Raw genomic sequence first — 7500 nt, 5'->3', positions numbered from 1 at the left:
AATCGCACCTACGCTTCTGGCAGCGCTGTTTTGGACAATCTAAAGACGTCTCTTATATTGCGAAACGCCAAACAACAGAGCATTGCAATAATCCTATTTCGATAGTCCGAGGAACACAACCAGGTGTGTGGTCACATCCTCAGATATGAACCGTCTAATGGAAGCAATCTTTTTAGTTGGAAAAAGAGAGATTCAACCAAATTATTAACCTAATGCTCCATCGACAGTCCAGAGTCTAAGAATGTGCAAAGGTTTTTCACTTTGTCAACCATTTGAATGGAGGCATCCCCCAGCTTCAAATCTGTTTCACTTTTCAACTTCCTGTTCCCAACATACAGCACCTCTGTCTTATCATAATTCAGTTTCAGTCTGTTCTCATTCATCCATTTCTTAACACTTTGGATACAATTCTTACTATCGGCTGATACTCGTATTGGAAAAGCAGTATAATTGCGTATCATCAGCGTATTGGTGGTAAGACAGACCGAAACTTCTAATGATTTTAGACAGAGGTCCAACGTACAGAAAAAAAAGAACGGGTCCAAGTACTGAACCCTGGGGAACCCCACACTCAAGAATGATTCTCTTTGATCTATATTCATCCACCGTAATCATCTGTTTACGATTAAACAAATATGACCTAAGCCAATCAAGCGCTGCACCAGACACGCCATATGTAGTTTCAAGACGTTTGAGGAGAAGATTGTGATCAATAGTATCAAAAGCAGACGATGGGTCAAGCAAATTCAACAAAGAACATGAACCATTATCTATAACAAAGGGGAGATCATTAACAACCCTAACAAGTGCAGTTTCCTTCGAATGATGTTGCCTATAAGCCGACAGAAATTTTTCTTCAAGACAATTATTTTTAACATGAGACAGTAATTGTTTCAAAACAAGCTTTTCTAAGATTTTAGAGAGAAAAGGATTAGAGACAGGGCGATAGTTTTTTTAAGTTCTCTTCATCTAGATCAGGTTTTTTCAAAAGGAGTTTGACATGAGCAACTTTGTAAATGTCTGGTACAGCACCTGACTGAAACGAATTATTAACAATACATGTAAATAGTGTTAAAATTACATCAATGCACTTTTTTAGAATGGCAGTATTTATGGGGTCTAAATCGCAACTTTTAGTTGGAGACGACATGATGCAGTCACGTAAGTCAGCTTCAGTGATCTTTGAAGAATTTGTTAACGAATCACCATGAAACTTGTCAAATGTTGTTTGGATCGATTCAGATGAGAGTTCTTTCCTGATGGTATCCGTTTTTTCTTTAAAATATTGACCAAAGCGAGTATCAGCTAGTATTTGCATGCATTTGTCGTCAAGATATTTTAGTTCTAACCCTCATTCATTCCGCACTAGGACAAAACTGTCCCGGGATAAATTTGTCCTGTCCCACTGGAGAAAACTTCTATTCAAAAGGTGTTCCGCACTAGGACAAGACTGTCCCAGGACACACCTGCGTGAATGCATTTTTTTTTACAAGATTCAAAAGTTTATTTGTAGGCAATTGCAACTCTAATAGTTCACATTTTATGAATCAACATAAGATACGACATGACGATAATGATTTTTTACACTTTACAATGGGATTTGTTTACATAAGATTTATATAATCATGAAATATTCTTATAGCAAGAGTAATATTATTGCTACCACTACTACTACTACTACTACTACTACTACTACTACTACTACTACTACTACTACTACTACTAGTACTACTACTACTACTACTACTACTACTACTACTACTACTACTACTACTACTATTACGACTACTACATCTACAAGAACAACAACAACAACAACAACAACAACAACAACTACTACTACTACTACTACTACTACTACTACTACTACTAGTAGTAGTAGTAGTAGTAGTAGTAGTAGTAGTAATGGATGAAATAGAGGTTGCATATTTCTGTGCTTTACTATGTGGAAACAAAAAGACAAATTGAAAGAGAAAACAATATTGGGTACATCCTTTATTGACCCAAAGATTGCTCAAGGGTCAATTCCGTAGACTCTATGGTGATCTCCGATCTTATCTTAAAATGACTTTCTTGGAATCACCTCATTTTACCCAGGTGCAAATGAGTACCAGTTCGCTGATGAAAGTAATCTTTGACGGACTAGCATAATTCAAGAGGATAATAGAAAGTCAGCATGCTTTGTACCCGAAAGGCATCAGTTGAGTAAGTCACCTCGCCTAGCTCAATTTGCGGCGCTGCACTGCGGCTGACGCCTGGGTTATACCTCGTCCTAGCTAAATTTGCGGCGCTGCATTGCAGCTGACGCCTGGGTTATTCCAGTCTTACCTTGGAATAGACCCTCGAGAAAAATTTCCCCTAAGGGATGAAAAAGGGAATTTTATTATTTTGAATTTTAAACTGTTATCTGTCTGCTCAACGCTACAGAAACATGGATAAGTTCCGGATTTATAAGCTTAGGAGGCAAGATGACCCATGGTTAGCGCGTGGTACTCTGGACTCAGAGGTTCTGTGTTCGATTCCGACCGAAGCCAATTTGTACTTTCTAGAGCAAGAAAATTTACTCCAATCACTCCATTCAGGTGTAAAAGGGTACCTGTCAAGCTGGGATAGTAATCTGCGATAGACTACAGACTAGCGTCCCGTTCAAAGGTTTTCAAACAAATACGTTAATTGTCCGCTTCACGCTATTGAAACCGGAATATCTCCTGCACCATTGGCTACAAGGTTCTTAAGGACTTAATTTGTTTTACAATGAGTCCAAGTGGCTCAGAAGGACTTACTTAAAAATATTTTCATTGAGAATTCCCGAAATAAATAACGATAAAGATAATTGATCCCACAAGTTACCGAATAGATGTGCGACCGGTTTTAGACACGTTACTGCTGTGTCCCAAAGTGTGACACTTCTTAAATTATATTTATAAACATACGTTTATACGTCCCAAGCCGTTGTGAAATGCTACAAAATCAATGGGACAGGACTGTCCCAGTCTCGTGTTCATATCGTTTGTGATAGTAGAAAAATATAGCAGACTTCCGCACTAGGACAAAAAAGTCCCAGACTTGGCGGCGCCGTGTCAAAATTGAAATGCCTGTCTTTATTTTCTGCATCCCTACTACTACTACTACTACTACTACTACTACTACTACTACTACTACTACTACTACTACTACTACTACTACTACTACTACTACTACTACTACTACTATTTCTATTGTTGCTTCTGCTGTGGCTAATGCCACTAATATATTAATACCTACATCCCTTATATTTTGTATTTATTTCCAATTCCATTGTATTTATTTTCCAACAATAGTCCACACTTTATTTTAGTTCACATTCTATACTGCATTACACAGTTCCTTCCCGCCTCCCCTCTTTTGACATAGTCAAGTACGCACCTTTTATAAATTTCTATTGCTCTGTTTTAATTCGCGCTTCCTCACAAAGTAGCATACAATTTCCTGCCCATCAATGTTTTTGTTTATGCATCTTAACAACGCCACTACCACATTATCTCATTCGTCTGTAGTTTTTAATTCATCATGTGTTGTTGATGAAGGGGAAACCCGAAATGTCCATTTTATATGTTTTCGTATATTAAACTGAAGCTTACATTCAATTCCACAGTTATAATTTATTTATTTATTTCAATTCTGAATATAAAGAAGCAAGAATAATTCAAAAAATAATTCTATGTGATGAATCCAAGTACAGAAGGCATAGCAACATAAACATTTTCGGCAATTTAAAAACGTATGTTTATAAATATAATTTAAGAAGTGTCACACTTTGTGACACAGCAGTAACGTGTCTAAAACCGGTCGCACATCTATTCGGTAACTTGTGGGATCAATTATCTTTATCGTTATTTATTTCGGGAATTCTCAATGAAAATATTTTTAAGTAAGTCCTTCTGAGCCACTTGGACTCATTGTAAAACAAATTAAGTCCTTAAGAGCCTTGTAGCCAATGGTGCAGGAGTTATTCCGGTTTCAATAGCGTGAAGCGGACAATTAACGTATTTGTTTGAAAACCTTTGAACGGGACGCTAGTCTGTAGTCTATCCCAGATTACTATCCCAGCTTGACAGGTACCCTTTTACACCTGAATGGAGTGAGTGATTGGAGTAAATTTTCTTGCTCTAGAAAGTACAAATTGGCTTCGGTCGGAATCGAACACAGAACCTCTGAGTCCAGAGTACCACGCGCTAACCATGGGCCATCTTGCTTCCTAAGCTTATAAATCCGGAACTTATCCATGTTTCTGTAGCGTTGAGCAGACAGATAACAATTTAAAATTCAAAATAATAAAATTCCCTTTTTCATCCCATAGGGGAAATCTTTCTCGAGGGTCTATTCTAAGGTAAGACTGGAATAACCCAGGCGTCAGCTGCAATGCAGCGCCGCAAATTTAGCTAGGACGAGGTATAACCCAGCGTCAGCCGCAGTGCAGCGCCGCAAATTGAGCTAGGCGAGGTGACTTACTCAACTGATGCCTTTCGGGTACGAAGCATGCTGACTTTCTATTATCCTCTTGAATTATGCTAGTCCGTCAAAGATTACTTTCATCAGCGAACTGGTACTCATTTGCACCTGGGTAAAATGAGGTGATTCCAAGAAAGTCATTTTAAGATAAGATCGGAGATCACCATAGCGTCTACGGAATTGACCCTTGAGCAATCTTTGGGTCATTAAAGGATGCACCCAATATTGTTTTCTCTTTCAGTTTGTCTTTTTGTTTCCACATAGTAAAGCACAGAAATATGCAACCTCTATTTCATCCATTACTACTACTATTACTACTACTACTACTACTACTACTACTACTACTACTACTACTACTACTACTACTGCTACTACTACTACTACTACTAGTAGTAGTAGTAGTAGTAGTAGTAGTATAGTAGTAGCAGTAGTAGTAGTAGTAGTTGTTGTTGTTGTTGTTGTTGTTGTTCTTGTAGATGTAGTAGTCGTAATAGTAGTAGTAGTAGTAGTAGTAGTAGTAGTAGTAGTAGTAGTACTAGTAGTAGTAGTAGTAGTAGTAGTAGTAGTAGTAGTAGTAGTAGTAGTAGTAGCAATATTACTCTTGCTATAAGAATATTTCATGATTATATAAATCTTATGTAAACAAATCCCATTGTAAAGTGTAAAAAATCATTATCGTCATGTCGTATCTTATGTTGATTCATAAAATGTGAACTATTAGAGTTGCAATTGCCTACAAATAAACTTTTGAATCTTGTAAAAAAAATGCATTCACGCAGGTGTGTCCTGGGACAGTCCTGTCCTAGTGCGGAACACCTTTTGAATAGAAGTTTTCTCCAGTGGGACAGGACAAATTTGTCCCGGGACAGTTTTGTCCTAGTGCGGAATGAGGGTTAGAACTAAAATATCTTGACGACAAATGCATGCAAATACTAGCTGATACTCGCTTTGGTCAATATTTTAAAGAAAAAAACGGATACCATCAGGAAAGAACTCTCATCTGAATCGATCCAAACAACATTTGACAAGTTTCATGGTGATTCGTTAACAAATTCTTCAAAGATCACTGAAGCTGACTTACGTGACTGCATTATGTCGTCTCCAACTAAAAGTTGCGATTTAGACCCCATAAATACTGCCATTCTAAAAAAGTGCATTGATGTAATTTTAACACTATTTACATGTATTGTTAATAATTCGTTTCAGTCAGGTGCTGTACCAGACATTTACAAAGTTGCTCAAGTCAAACTCCTTTTGAAAAAACCTGATCTAGATGAAGAGAACTTAAAAAAACTATCGCCCTGTCTCTAATCCTTTTCTCTCTAAAATCTTAGAAAAGCTTGTTTTGAAACAATTACTGTCTCATGTTAAAAATAATTGTCTTGAAGAAAAATTTCTGTCGGCTTATAAGCAACATCATTCGACGGAAACTGCACTTGTTAGGGTTGTTAATGATCTCCCCTTTGTTATAGACAATGGTTCATGTTCTTTGTTGAATTTGCTTGACCCATCGTCTGCTTTTGATACTATTGATCACAAACTTCTCAAACGTCTTGAAACTACTTATGGCGTGTCTGGTGCAGCGCTTGATTGGCTTAGGTCATATTTGTTTAATCGTAAACAGATGATTACGGTGGATGAATATAGATCAAAGAGAATCATTCTTGATTGTGGGGTTCCCCAGGGTTCAGTACTTGGACCCGTTCTTTTTTTTTTCTGTACGTTGGACCTCTGTCTAAAATCATTAGAAGTTTCGGTCTGTCTTACCACCAATACGCTGATGATACGCAATTATACTGCTTTTCCAATACGAGTATCAGCCGATAGTAAGAATTGTATCCAAAGTGTTAAGAAATGGATGAATGAGAACAGACTGAAACTGAATTATGATAAGACAGAGGTGCTGTATGTTGGGAACAGGAAGTTGAAAAGTGAAACAGATTTGACGCTGGGGGATGCCTCCATTCAAATTGTTGACAAAGTGAAAAACCTTGGCACATTCTTAGACTCTGGACTGTCGATGGAGCATCAGGTTAATAATTTGGTTGAATCTCTCTTTTTCCAACTAAAAAGATTGCTTCCATTAGACGGTTCATATCTGAGGATGTGACCACACACCTGGTTGTGTTCCTCGGACTATCGAAATAGGATTATTGCAATGCTCTGTTGTTTGGCGTTTCGCAATATAAGAGACGTCTTTAGATTGTCCAAAACAGCGCTGCCAGAAGCGTAGGTGCGATTCTGCCAGACCCCTACTGCATGACCTGCATTGGCTGCCTGTAGAGAAAAGTATTAAATTCAAAGCTTGTGTTTTAGTGTATCGTTGTCTTGAAGGTACTGCCCCTTCCTACATTTCGGAACTTTTTGAAAGATATTCAAAAACCCGCCCCTTACGTTCGGCCAGTGATTCCACCAAACTAGTTGTCCCTCGAATACGGAAAAATGCTGAAATGAGATCCTTTTCTCATTTCGGACGCTCTGTTTGGAACGCCTTACCACAGAGCATTCGTGAAAAAGAATCTTTGTTTATTTTTAAACGTTCGCTGAAAACATATCTAATTCGTCTTTAGTAGATGGTATGAGAAGCAAGATAGGCCTGTCTGGTTTCTGTTGTGTGTTGTGTGTGTGTGTGTGTGTGTGTGTATGTGTGTGTGTATGCTTGGTTGTGTGTGAATGAGTATGTTTCAGCCAAGTAATTTGTAATTTAAGTGCTTAGAGTCTTGTGTCTCGGAGTTATAGCGCTATATAAGTTTTCAACATTATTATTATTATTATTATTATTATTATTATTATTATTATTATTATTATTATTATTATTATATTATTATTATTATTATTATTATTATTATTATTATTATTATTATTATTATTATTATAAGATATTTAATTCAAAATAAATTCTCAATCTTGGAAGTGGAAAATTCATTCTGCTTAACAAATGATTCTCGAACATATGCAGGAATGAAGACATCCACAGACCATAGACTCTTAGTTTCAAAGTTCATGCCA

This window comes from Berghia stephanieae, chromosome 15 (genome assembly GCF_034508935.2).
Source record: "Berghia stephanieae isolate SIO BIC M18660-M18661 chromosome 15, UCSD_Bste_1.3, whole genome shotgun sequence".
Lineage (NCBI taxonomy): Eukaryota > Metazoa > Mollusca > Gastropoda > Nudibranchia > Aeolidiidae > Berghia > Berghia stephanieae.
The sequence above is the reverse complement of the archived record's forward strand: the minus strand, read 5'-3'. Positions refer to the sequence as shown.